A 14,335-nucleotide genomic window follows, 5' to 3' on the forward strand; every position below is an offset into this window, starting at 1 on the left:
CAAGGTTCCGATTAGTGCAGAAGTCCCCAACCTTCTGGGCACCAGGGAACGGTTACATGGTGAGAGGTTTTTCCGCAGACCGGAGTGGTTTTATGTGCTGCCTGCATCCTGTGGATGGGACTTTGCTTGTTTGTGTGGCCGGGTTGCTGGCATGCCATGGCCTGGTACTGGTCCATAGATCCCTGGACCAGCGAATCCCTGGACCAGCGATCCTAACGAAGAAAAATACCTTTGAGAATTTCTGATCTCTTAACACACAGGTCTCCAACCTTTTTGGTTTGGCAGCCTGGAAAGGGAGACAGGCACTGCTACATGTGTGCATGCAAATGGGCCAGGTGTGAGCACATGCGAATGGCCGCACGAGTGCATGGACAGGTGCAAACGGCTGTGCGGGCGCAAGTGCTACACATGAGATGGCTAGCTCTGGTGGGATGCTATGGGTGGCACAAGTGCCAGTGGGACGCTTGGGGGTGGGGCAGTGCTAGCACTAGTGGGATGCTCTGGGGCCAGGTGGCTCTAGTGCCAGCGGGATGCTCGGGCGGCGCTAGTGCTGGTGGGACGCTCGGGCAGGGCGGAGCTAGTGCTGGCAGGACACTATGGGTGGTGGCACTAGTGCCGGTGGGACGCTCTGGACTGGGGCAGCGCTACTGCTGGTGGGATGCTCAGGGTGGCGCTAGCAACAAGCATAAATACGTGCCAGTTAACAAGCACATGAATTTTGATCATGTGACCATGGGAATGTTGCCATGATCGTTGTGAGTCAATTTCTTCAATGCAATTGTAACTTTGAATGGTTGCTAAACAAATGGTTGTCGGTTGAGGACAATCTGTAGGTAGACAATTAGTATGGTTATCACTTTCTTCAATATTTTTTCCTAGTCATGACTAAGATTCTAAATAATGCACTGAATCTATATTGGGGGTCTTGCCTCACTATCAATACAAAGCTAATTCAAGCTGAAAGTTAAAGACATTTCATTAAGATAATATTTATAGTAAGAGATACATACATTCTTTCATAAATACATAATCACCCTTTACTTCCAAAATTCTGTATTGATGTGTCCATGACACCTGTGTATACGTGAGACTGAATTGTCAAGGAATTTCTGGCTAACATTTTTGTATTTGACTTGTTTACATCAGCCAGCCAAATTCTGACTGTTGCTCTACAGCAATTCTCTCAGCTACTGTTTAGAAAAGCTCATCATCATTCTACATTTTGTTGAGGGAAATTTACCATTGGTACACTGTTTGACAATAAATACATCAAGTATTGTAATGAGCAGTGTTTTTGTAAAAGAAAAAGGTGCCGGAACTCACACATATCATACAACCCGCCTTGCCTACCCTACAAGGTTCCATCCAAAAAAGGTGCCGGAACTCCGTTCTGAGCGTTCTATGACAAAAAAAGCCCTGGTAACGAGAATGGAGAATGTAATAAGGAAGATGAACATCTCCTTTCCGGATTGCTGGGAATTATTTTGCTGTCTCTGGCCAAGGATTCTGATTTTATTAAATAAATGTTTTTAATAGCAAATTCTTTTCAAATAATTTTAATTTGCTATTCAGGAATCAAAATATTTTCTTCTGGTTTCTTTTTTTGGGTGTGAGATCCCCATGTTGTGTATCTATGAAATTGCTGGAAAATTTTTGAAGAACACTGAGTCAGAAGATCAAGACTGAGAAGTGCAACAACATTTTTGAATGTTTCCTTAAAGATCTTATCTGGGAGCCTGAACTTTGAGATATTGATTAGACTGTTAATACAAAGTACTTTCATTTAACACTTCAACTGCATATATGCGTAAATAAACTTTGTTTTATGGAAACTCTCTTTTCAGCAAAATTAAACCTACCGTATATAATATACCGAATTTCTCACCACTCAGAGAATTGATGTGGAAATTTGAACAGAGGGGGATAGAATAGAAATCTTTACCTATGTGGGAGCCTAAGGTTAATTGTGGTTCTTTGAAACATGTAAAATAGTATTTTCCAATAGTATTGACACAATGGGAAACAGAGTTTGCATCTATGGTAAATACAGGATGGTCTCTGATATCTTTGTGAACTTTTTATAAATGTAGTAAATCTCTATGGGAACAATAGCTCCACTAGATAGGTCCTTGGTCTATTCCACCTGGCTTATAGTTTTCTTGGCAAGAATTCAAAAGTGTTTTGTTACTCTCTACCTAGGGCTGAGAGAAAATGATTGGCCCAAAGTCACCCAGCTGGCTTTGTGCGTAAGGCATAACTAGAACTTCCAGTCTCCCGATTTCTAGCCTTAACCACTCCACCGAAATGGTTCTCCAACTGGATATATTAATGTGATTTAGCCTGTTTCCATTTCCTTAACTATTTACTGATAAACAACTTCTATATTATTGTGACCAATGAAGAGAAGTACAAAACAATAATTTAGTGCAAACATCGCTGCACTGATGTGATGCTAAATGAGACTTTATGGATATTTTTTGTATATTAACAAATATTTCCTCGTATATTTATTTGTTAAAAACAATATTTGATTCAAAAGACACTAGCCCTAGATAAATTAGGGACAAAAAACATGTAAACTTACCTATCAGCTATGAAATTCATATGTCATTGCTATATAATAATCAGATTCATTGTATAAGTAAATATACTGATGATGAACTTAAAATATGGCTTCTAATTGTGCTTTAATTCAGGTTTCCTTTATGAAAGGTTATTTAATGCCATGATGCTGCCATTCATTGTCTGCTTTACTCAACTCACATGTTTAAAATGCTCTTTCAAATAATAAATTGTTTAGCCAGTAGAAATGATGGTTTTCATTAAGTATCTTTATAGATCCCATTTTTAAAAATGGTTAAATCAATAGACTCTGAGCACAGGTACATTTTATATATTGCAGTATGCAGAGCTAACCTTCACAATTCATTGATGCACGTATCTTTTCAAGGTATGTATTGGTCATATCCATGGTTTGCATTTTTAGAAGTATTCTTAAAAAACAAGTGTATTTAAAAAGATAATGGCCCAGTTCAGATATAACCATTTTGTCTCATAAACGTACAGTGGTACCTGGATACTCAACTGCTTTGAAACTCATTGAATTTGGTACTCAATGCATTTTGATGTGAAAATCTTGTCCCGGTACTCATTGTTTATTTAGTACTCAATGCATAAGCGTAGAACATGTTGGTGTTGGCTGCCTTGTGACTCACTACATTATTCCTTATGGGAAAAATTTGTTTCGTAGTTGTTTTGGGTACTCATCACACTTCCCGGAACCAATTAATGATGAGTATCAAGGTTTGCCAATGTTCTCCTTCTTTTACATTCACCCATCTGTAAAATGTATGGGTTGGTTAAACTATACTCGTTAGACATAAAGTCAGAAGTTGTAGTATAAGTGTCAACTCCAGGCCCAACTTTTAGATCAGGACTAAATTGTCATTCATTTTAAGTATATCTTTTTAAAATCAGACTTAGTGGTATCACAGCATATTCATATTTTACTGGTTGAAAGATTCACTTTTTATCCTTAAATGCCAGATATGAAGCAGCATTATCCAAATGCCTACATGTACAAATCACTGCCTCTTTTGCCCAGTGTACACAGCTGATTGAAGTATAACTAAAAGACAATAGAAAAAGATTTGGTTCACAATGACACATGATTTGCTTAAGAATGCCATATTGAAATAACTAATAATTTGTATAGCAATAGTACTTAGAGATGTTAAATCAATGTGGTTGATTATGATAATAACTGAACAATCATATTTATGGTTCTGTGTAGTGAGAACTTAATAAAATTCTTGACTGATGATTCATAGATATTTTTTTCTGAAAATAATCTGCATTACCCTATTATTTTTTTCTGTATTTTGCCCTTTGTAACTCTTTTCAGTTGTCAGTCATAAAGCTTTAGTGTTAGGAAAATTTCTCAGATTTATACCTTACATTAATCTCCTACAAAAACTGAATTCTTCTAAACTTATCTTTTTGAAGCTCATTTTGTGATGTTGGAAACATTTAACATTATTCCCCCAGAGCAGAAGCACTGGCTGCAACCTGTTTACCAAGAGCCTGAGGCAAAACGAAGATTGAGACCTCAACTCAGTTGCATCACTTGACAATTATAATACATGTAATACTCACAGGTTATCATGGCACCTCAGTTCTAGCATGTATTTTTGTTGGGTTTAAGATTGTTTGCTTTATAACTTATGTAAATTACATATAAAAATTTGAACTGCTTGAATAGTGGTTTTTGAACCCACAAATATTTTCACCCTAAAATTTTTTTTTGAAAAAAATGAAATAAAATGCCATACATGAAAATGAATTCAAATTAATGAATTTAAAGAGACCCAGTTACTGGTTAAACTGCTGGCTTGGAAAGCAAGAAGCTGTGAGTTCTAGTCCTACCTTAGGCATGAAAGCTGATTGACTGATTTTGGGCCAGTCACTCACTCAGCCCAACCTACATCAGAGGGTTGATTTTTGTTATTGTGGGGAAAATAGAAGAAGAGAGTAGTATTATGCATGTTTGGTGCTTTGAATTATTTATATAAAATAATAAAGATAGGAGATAGATAGAGAACATAACACTAATAAAAATTATAACATTCTGTTAAGTGTATAAAAATGGGGACTGTTTTGAAGGCCTATTAGAATCCTATACTGTAAATATGGATTCAAGCTATGTAAATAGCTTGTAGCTACACAAGCTGTACTTTTACTCAGCAATAAGGGAAAATTCAAAGTCTCTCATACAGGCAAAGCATTCACTACACCCTCCTAGCAGTGTATCTTTGTATTCTAAGCTGTGGAGCATTGGAAACTTTGATGATTAAAGATCAAAGCTCCCTGCATGTTGTTGTAGACCTTCTCAATCTATATCTGAGAATAGGCATAGGCAATGCTTTGATTCCAAGCAGTATTTCAAACCTGTTCTTATATGGGCCAGTATACATTTCCTGAGATGTCCTTGAAACTGTGCAAACCATCTTTTTGAGAAAGGAAAATTATTTCAGTTCCAATATGAATTTGAATTAATGGCCATCCAAGCTATTTCTGACTGTTCTGCAGACTCTAACTTGAGACTACGTTTTTTTTCCTTCTATTTTTTCTTCCTTTTGAGGGAGGTGTGAGGAAGCATTGCCCCTAGGGAGAATTTGAACCCTCTATGACAAGGAGTATTCCATAGTCGTATCCCTGGCTATTACCCAATTCTTTGTATTGACTTTGTGATGCAGAGACTGTGTTTGCACGACACACAGAACACAAACAATGAAATTATATTTTAGTTATGCAAATCCAGCCTATTCGATTATTGCACAGTTCAGCATGTTGTGGTTATGCCAGAAAAGTGGGAAAACTCAGGAAACTGATTTAATCATAGGTACGTATACCACATAAATATGGCCTGACTTACAGCTGTCACACAGCTGTCAGTTGCCCACGCTCTTCATTTGCCTTTGCTCTTTACTGGCATTTCTAGGGGTGCTATGGAGACCATTGACATTTGTATGGTATGATTGTATTTTCTGAGTGAAATACTTTCCCCTTCTAGACTGAACTCACTTTAAAAGTAACAGCCATTTCATTAGTATTGTAACTCTAGACCTGGAACATGCTTCTGCCCATTTTGAAAGATAAGAAATTTAACGCCAATGTTTCAGTGTGCATTTATATTCATGTCCACTAATCACTATTGCTAGCAGGGATTAAGTAAGGGATGGTGGTGAGTGTCGTGTTACCTTTAAGCAGAGAGAACGCAAACTATATAAAAAAGTATAACATCTAAATCTGAACATTCTTTGAATGGCTGCAATGATCATCGCATTTGCTTGTCTCAGTTTTTATTGTGATAAGCCCTCAGCAGTTGACATTTTGGAAAGAAAACCCCTTCCCTTTCAGTTGAGGGTGAACTGGCACAATCTCCCTACGTTATCGATGTCCCGTTTGTGTGGTTGTTGTTTTTTTTTAGAAAAACCCTAAAAGAGAAATAACTCAAAAGGTTTCATACAATTTCTACGGACGCTGTAGTAGGGGATTTTCACGTGTTGAGAAAGGCCATATGAAAGCTATGACGACCGGATGGTTAACCGAATACAATCTCCGAGATGCAGCATTGTAAGACGCCCACATGCTGGAAACACCCCCCCTTTTTTTTTTTAACACCCTTCGCATCCGACGTTGACTTCAGCAGCCAAGGACGGTGTGTGACTTTGGGGCGTGGCCACGCACTCACCTTGGTTTACGGAACAATGAGACGCGCCTTGCTGTGGGCGGGGTTACAAGATTTCCATCTCTCTGAGTGGAAGGGAAAAAGGAAAAGAAAAAAAAGCTACTAGGAAGCAATGCGGATTAGCCCGGAATCGAATTATGATTCCATAGAGTCAGACGCTTCCTTGCTTCTTTTTTACCTGGGATACCACCTGAAAGGGCTGGACAGAGCAGCTTTCGAATGCCTTTCGTCTGTAAGCAGGTGGGCTGCAATTTGGAAAGGTTCGCGGGCTGCTCCGCGATCGACCGCGACGACTCACGGAGGCGGCTGGCTCCACACGTTAAGAGCTCGCGTAGTGGCCGTTTCGTTTCACAGACGATCCGTCTCTTTTCCTACCACCCCCGCCTCCTCTTCTCCCTCGGAGGCTGGTTCTGCTGCTCATGACGTGCCTCTCTCGCTGAGCTCCCAGCCCTCCCGCCTTCCAGCTCACTCCCTGCTGCTGCAGCTTATTATTATTTGCTTTCCCCCCTCCTCACCACCGCCCTCCGAGGAGGGGGCGATTTTCTCCCCCCCCCTTATACCAAGAGAACAGAGGGGGGAAAAAACAACGAGGGAAGCAAGAGCGCTGCATTGTTCTACCCCGCCTCCATTGATTTTCTTTTTGTATTATTATTATTATTTTTTTTGGTATTGCAAGGAGGCTCGGAGCAGCCTTTGATGGTCCTCGCCAGATGAACCTCTCCTCGGCCAGCGATACGTCTTGACTCCGGATTACTCGGGGGGGGGCGAAAAAAAAGAGAGAAAAGGTTAGCCGTGGCGTCGATTCCTCCCCTCTCATCTCTCGAAGGCATTTCCTCCCCCCCCCGATATGACACCTCCTGCCTTGTGCTTTCCCTTCCCCCCCCCTCTCTCTCTCTCTCGCCTGCCTTCCCACCGCGTCCGACGGGCTAATGGGTAGACGCCCCAACTGCGCGGAGCCGCGGTCTCGCCGGAGCTCGCCAGGCTGCGAGATCACGTGGAGGGGCTCGGTAGAGTTCGGGCGTTCGCCAAGCGGCGCGGGGAGGGCGGTGGGGGGGAGAAGGGGGTCTGCCCGCGCCCCCCGCGCCTTTTCCCTCCCAATTTCCTCAATTCGACTTCTCTGTTCTAGCCCGCTTCCCCGCTAACGTCGACGTCCTCGTCTTTTATTGTCGCTGTCGCCGTTCGCGTTCCGATGACCCCCCCCGTCCCTCCCTCCCGCTTGCTTCCCTTCGGCTTTTCCATCTCTCGCCGCCTTCGCCTTGCGCGGCGCCCCCCCCCCTCCATGTTCCTCCCTTCCCGAGAGGGGTGTGTTTCTTTCTTTCCTCCGTGCGGCGAATCAGCGCTCTTTCTCCCCTCGCGACTCCGGCTTTCATTGGCTGCCGGTTGCTGGAAATGGGGGGTGGGAAACGGGGGGGGGGGAGGAATCGCGGCCAGGCATTCAGGTGTACTTGTGCCCTGTTGATCTTTAGTACCTTTTGTTTTTAAAGTCAGCTTGAACTTCTCCCCCACCCCACCCCCACGTCCCCAACCGCTCCCCGTCCGCCTTCCTTGACAATTGTAACGCTGCCTTTCTCCCCTCCCCCTCGGTTGAAGTCGTGTTTTTTCCTAGCCTCTTAAAAAACCTGGAGCTTTTTAGGCAGGAGCTGGAGTAGCCGAGAGGCAAACTGGGTTGGAAAGAGAGCGGGCCAGCTGTTGGGTGGCTTCGGCGAGTTCTCCTCGCAGAAAGTCGCTCAGAGGGCAAAATCGCGTTTTGTTCCTGCAGCTGCATCTCTCGGGGGGTGGGGTGGGGTGGGGTGGGGGGTTGCTCGCGGTTTCTTTCCCAAATCTTCGAAAGGTGCGGAGCTGTGCCCAAGTGGCGTTCAATTTTCATTGCTTTTTTTTAAAAACAAAACAAAACAAAAAACCCTCTCTCCCGTGTATGATGCGAAGCCGGTCTTGACAACTTTAGGGGCTGGAGTCGGTGAGGAGAGAGAGAGAGAGACTTGATCTGGATGCTGAAAAAAGGTTTAAAGAGTCCCGCGGTTTCCAGGGCTGATTTTCTATAATGTTGAGCTATAGAGCTTTTCGTTGAGCCGAACTAAAGAAGAGGCTACGGGCCACCTCCGTTGGGCGGTGTAGCTGTGTATGTATCTCTTCCTTGTGTTTGGATAGTCGGGCAGGTGTGAGCGGGGTGGCTTCCAGGCATGTTAGCATTGGAAGGGGATTCCTCGTTTTCTGTAGCTGAGAGAGCGAGAGATGTGAACAGGAGCTTGGCTGCCACGCCCAAATTCCAGGCACTTTGCTGGACGCGGTGGGTAGCTGTGATCTGCCCCCAAAAGCTTTCAGCTCCGTTCTCCCATTAGTCTTCCCATTTTGGAAACGGAACACGGCTTTTCTAAGGTTTGATGTTTTTGGTTGGACGTTTGTATACTTTTGGTGGATAGCTAGCTAGGGTGTTAATTCTGGGAAATTTCTGTGGCTCCTTTAAATAGTATAATGGTCACCCTCATAACAGAGCTTGAATAGAACATCGGTTGTAATGTGTGTTAAATATTAACAGCCCTGGAGGTTCTTTTGGTTGTAAAATCCTTAAAGGAAAAGATTGCTTGGAGGCAGGAGCAACACTAAGATTAATGAAGATTAAAGTAACATTAAAACAACCTCAGACTGCTTATTCAGATGTAATTCCCTATTGAATTCATTTTCTTTTCAATAAGATTGCAGCCTTAAATTGAAATCCTAGGGATCCTTGTGAAAAAAAAATTCTATTGTACATGATATGTCTAGTTATATATATGCATAGGATAATTTTTTTTAATGATTTGCTCCAGTGATGTAGCAGCCAGGGTCTATTCATGATAATTAGGGTTCTGATTTTTGTAGAGTTACAGAAGGAAGAGAGGACAGGAAAAATGCCAGCTCCTGTTATTCACTGTCCACTGAAATAGAAAACTGCTGACTCCTTTGCTTCAGCCTCTGTTCCATATAAAGCAGAGATACAGTTAGAAATCTTGCTTTGATATGTGAGTTGATGAATGCAATACCACCAGATGAGCTGTAGTAAGATTACTCACTGTGTAACATGAGAACACATTTGGAGGCTTGGGCTGTGTGAAGAAGGAAAATGGTAAGTTGCTTAGCAAATGGCAATTCATGCCTTCCTCTCTTCCTGTTGCATTTTGCCATTTGAAGCAGCAGAGGCTCCATCTTGTATCTATGAGCTTATTGAACTCTAGATGATCTCCATTTATTTTCTTAAAGAGACCTCAATCTCTAAGCCCTCAGACAGAAATTAGATTTTTCGGCAGCATGTGTTTGTGAATGTATTCTCAATTGTTTCTCCTGTAAATGTGTTTTTTTTTATTTTTTATGGATATTGTGCAAGATGTTTCTTAAAAAAATACCTCTTACCGATGCAGTTCATGGTACAGAAGAAAGAAGGAAAGAATGAAACCTACAAAAGATCGGCAAAGGAATTTGAGTCACTGTCATCTGCTGTCATGAAAAGCAATCATGTGGAAAAAGGACTTGTGAATTTTGGATGTGTTTTAGAGGTTATGTAAATAGAGAAAAGCATTAATTCTAGGTATGAGGGGCGTCCTTGATGCTCTCTGAGCTTGCAGATGTTTCATTACCCAAACTAGGTAACATCATCAGTGCTAGTATACTAGGTATGTATGTGTATATATGTGTGCAGGAAAGTTAGCTGTGGTATTATTGCTGAACTGAAGTTGCACTTCGGTCCTTGATTCAGCATAACACAAGGCTTGCTGATTTTCAGAAGTGTAGCTTGCATCAGTGGTTAAGGAATATTGAGAGGGGTCCCCTTACATTTTTTTTTCTTGTTGGTTTCTTCATATATCAAAATGTGGATTTTGGTGATAGCTCTGTGGATTCCCGAGAACTGTACATTTGATGAACATAGGCAGAACATTCTGAAGTTCCTCCTTTAACATTTATGTTTACAATACATTTGGTTTTTTGTTATATAATATAGTTTGAAGTATACATTTCAAACGTTTTCCTTGCTGTGTACTTTCTAAGCTTTCAACCAAATTTTTTATAGCATACCATGAAAGATTAAAGGCAGGCATGCCTTTTAAAATCTCATTTCTTTAACTAGTTACCTTCCTTTTTCATCAAGTTCCATACTCTGTAGTTTTTGCAACTTTGTTTGCCCTAGGGCGTAGGCAGTATGTTTAATTATGATTAAAGTTGTATGTTCACTCCAGGCGTCTTTGTGTTTGTTTTAATGTGAGGATATGATGGTCTCAGCTTTGATTCAGCAGTAGGGAGATACAGATTTAAATATCTGAGATCACTGATATCTTTAAGAGGAAGTTTCCTAACTGACTTGGAAAACCATCATTGAGACACTTTCCTACAGGCAAGATAGTGTCATGAAAAAATAGGTTTGGGCAGTTACCTGTACAAAATATGTCAGAAGAAAACTCTACTGCATTTTTTCATGTATGGTGGTATCTTTTATATATAGCTATTAAAAATAAGCTGTGTTGTTTAGTACAAGTGTGCATAAGATTCCAGCTTAAATTAATGAAGGTGACATATTTCTCTTGTGTTCCAATTAGCCAGAAATATTGGTTTCAGCATCATTTATTTGTGAACTGCTACAATTTGCAATCTGAGTGGGCATTTGGGTGTGGCTTGATTGCTTTTGATCTACTTGCTAGCTTTGTCTTTGATTCTCATTTTCCTTTCATGTATATGAGCTTATTTTAAGACTTATGAAAAGCTTTTTTTAAAAAAGGATATGAATTGACAATCTCGTTAAGAGATATGCATTCACTTGGAAATGGTGCCTAATGTGTCTTTGATATTACTGGATATAATGATCACATGGCATTTCCTATTTTAAACTTGCTTTTCTGAAAACTAATAGTTATTGTCCCATCTTTTTCTCAGATGGTGTAATATTGTTTTGCAAGAAGGATTTATTGTAACACACTTTGTTGTAACAACTTTTTTGGTCTATAGAACAGCTAACGCTTTACTGCCTGAGTGAAGAAAAGAATCTGGTTATAATTTGTACGTTCAGAAGTAGATCTCTTGTTGTTTTTTTCTACTTGCCACTGGTAATCTGGAGCCAGAGTATTTGTTTGTAGATGCATCTCTGGAGGTGCATTGCTTTTATTTTGAGGTACAGCTCTCTGACTGTTCCACTCTTAGCATACTATTGTTTGATAAAGACAGTCCTTGGTGGCAGTTTTTCATATTACAGGCCCGCTCTGAAAGAGCCTTTCCCAGTCAGTAGGCACTGAGATGTCAGACTGTAGCTTCTGCTGTACTTAATAAGCAGGTTTGTTAGCTGCATTGGGTGGAAACAATAGAAGGTCTAGTACAAAACAACTGGATTATTCTACCTGTCACTCCTAATTCCTCTATGGCAGAGGTGTCAAATTGCCGACCCGTGGGCCGGATGCATCACGATGAAACCACGTCCACCCCATTGCCTCCAGTGGGGGAAAAGTTCCGATACATCACGCAATGTCATGTGATGTCACGAGTTTGACATGTCTGCTCTATGGCAATGTTTTTGGGCAACATACAAATATATCTATTTTTAAAAGTCAATATATAAACCACCTAGATTCTCAGAAATCTTCCCAATGCATACTTTTTTCTTTCCTTGTTCTGTTCAGTGCAAAAAAGGGCATTTCTATAGTTTGTGCATGTATGGAATTAATTCTGTCCCTGGTTGCCTTCACTGCTTTTGTTGTAAATGAAGAATAGGAGCTGCTGCAGTAAGCATTACTCGTGCATTTTCTTCCCAGAGATTTATATTTTCATGTAGTGTTCATGCTTCCCTTTTGCCTTCTTTGTCAGTGGGACTATTGATGGCAGCAAAATATTTCTCAGCTCTGTCTGCAATTGGGTTCCATTTATTGCTTTAACAGCAAGTTTGGATAGTAATGGAGGCATTAAATCAGACATATTCTATAAATAGGGATGACACATTCACAATAATTACTGCTGCAATGAGTATGCATACATCTTGAAGGGGTGGATTGATGCCGAGTGCTCTGCAAGCTGCTTCTGTATTGGTTTGTACAACTTGCTGGTTGATAAAGCCCTTGATTCTAAGAAATGAGAATTAGAGTATCTTCCTTTTTCACCCCCCTGTGCAGAACAGCAGCAATCTCTATGCACCTCTCTTTATTGACCTTGGTGTTTTCCAAGACTTTCCTGATGAAAAGTAGAATTTTGCATCAATTTCAGTGAGACTATATTGCATGATTAAAACTGATTGCTAGCTATGTCCATTTGACTCATTGGCAAGAGACTGCTACTTTGCATTTTTTTTCTTCCACATTATTTTAAACTATAGATGTCATTTGCAGATGTGCTTCTGATTCTAGCATTTGGAAAACATCTCTTGATGTGTCACAGCTAGAGGGTTGGAAGTTATGGTGCTACAGGCATTGGCTTTGAGGTCTCTTTCTTTGAATTTGGCAAGCTGAATGATTTAATCTTGCCTTTACTTCTTACCTTTTGTGAAATGAAAATGTTAATATTTTTCTGCCTTTGGGGTAATGTTGGACTCTTATATTTGGGCATGTATTTGAATATCACTAATGGATTCATTGGTGTGCTGTAACTTTAAAGATCTCTAGACCAGGGGTGTCAAACTGCGGGTCCGTGGGCCAGATGTGTCATGCTGAAACTGCACCCACCCCATTGCCGGCAATGGAGAAAAAGTCACGATACGTCGCAATACGTCACGTGACATTACAAGTTTGACACCTCTGCTCTAGACTGTGTTTCTTTTAGATGTTGTTATATTTCCTTCTTCTTTGGGAATGCAAATTCATTTTCAATTCAGCAGTATTGGCCCAAATCCAGAACCCTGTGTGTACTCTGATATACAGTGCGGATTTCTCCATTCAGCTCAATAATGTAAACCATGTTTGTACACCTGCTATTGCCTTTTGTACTTTGCTTATACAAATGAAGAATTGCTATTGGAGCCCCATGTTCTAAGATGATTTTTGAAATGCTGAGATAAAATAAAGTAGACAAAACTTTCACTACTGAAAATCTGTGACTTGCTTATAAAGTTTGCCACTGCACAAAATTATATGGAAGTGCAATTATGCATCTGCTAGATTTATGGAGCAGCCATAAACATGTCTGTCTGTGGGTTTCCATTGTATAGCAGAAGAAAGAGAATTGGCTGCTCACACAATGTTCTCCTCAATGTTAATCTTTATAAAAGCTTGCTTGTGGAAACAGGGTGGTGGAGGAAGGGATATATGTGCATGTAGACAGGGAGTTGGAAGGAAGATGGTTAGGTCTGTTTTCTTTTTAAAGAATAGAGACCAATGGATTATTTTCATCTTATGAAACAGAACTTCAGTGGTGCCCGCAAGTATTTGTTTGAGTTTCTGCATAGTAAGAAGTATGGAAATCCTTTTGGGATAGCAAAAATATCTGGATTCTCTCTTTATCATGTGGTTTCAAGACATGCTCTATGAAAGCATCTGTAAAAAAATTGGAAATACCTTATGCATAAATAAGTCATAATAACAAAGTAAATGCTTCCAATCCTTAGGCACCTTAGTAGTGTACCCGGGAATGTAAATTAGCCACAATATAGGTTAGTTTATATATTGTACAATTCTTGAGTGGAGTCCTTGACTTATAATCATTTGTTTAGCGACCCTTTCAAGTTTCATGGCACTGAAAAAAGACTTATGAATAGTCTTTGCACTTAGAACTATTGTAGCACCCTCAAGTGCACATGATCAAAATTTGAGCATTTAGAATCCAACATGTATTTATGACACAACCTGGGGTCGTGTGATCACCATTTGTCACTTTCTCAGCCAGCTTCCAACAAGCAAAGTACGGTAAATGGGGGAAGTGAGCACCCTGCGATTCACTTAACTGTGGCCAAGGGATCATAAAATTTGACACAACTTGACAACTGTCTTGCTTAGCAATGGAATTTCTGATCCCAATTATGGTTGCAAGTCAAGGACTACCTTTAATATAGCATCCCATAAATGCATTTAACACTGTGTCTCACTTTATATCATTGAAAGGGCGTTAGTGTTGCTTCTGTTCAGAATTTCATTTTGACAAATAAGA

At 40.5% G+C, this 14,335-nt stretch overlaps 1 protein-coding gene across 7 annotated transcripts in view; it reads left to right on the forward strand.

Moving 5' to 3' along the window:
* Nucleotides 1-6,031: 6,031 nt before the first annotated feature.
* Nucleotides 6,032-14,335, forward strand: part of EPB41L1 (erythrocyte membrane protein band 4.1 like 1) — a 193,665-nt gene continuing 185,361 nt past the window's right edge. For 3 of the 7 annotated variants that reach the window (XM_083358648.1, XM_083358640.1, XM_083358647.1), the window contains exon 1: nt 6,032-6,490. The gene's annotated coding sequence lies outside the window, so the exon portion shown is untranslated. Of the gene's footprint in view, nt 6,491-7,236; nt 7,258-8,049; nt 8,370-9,109; nt 9,354-14,335 lie in introns of those variants that run through there. The other 4 variants (XM_083358644.1, XM_083358641.1, XM_083358642.1 and 1 more) reach the window with 3 other exon arrangements.

Source organism: Vipera ursinii (assembly GCF_947247035.1).
Source record: "Vipera ursinii genome assembly, chromosome: 3".
Taxonomy (NCBI): domain Eukaryota; kingdom Metazoa; phylum Chordata; class Lepidosauria; order Squamata; family Viperidae; genus Vipera; species Vipera ursinii.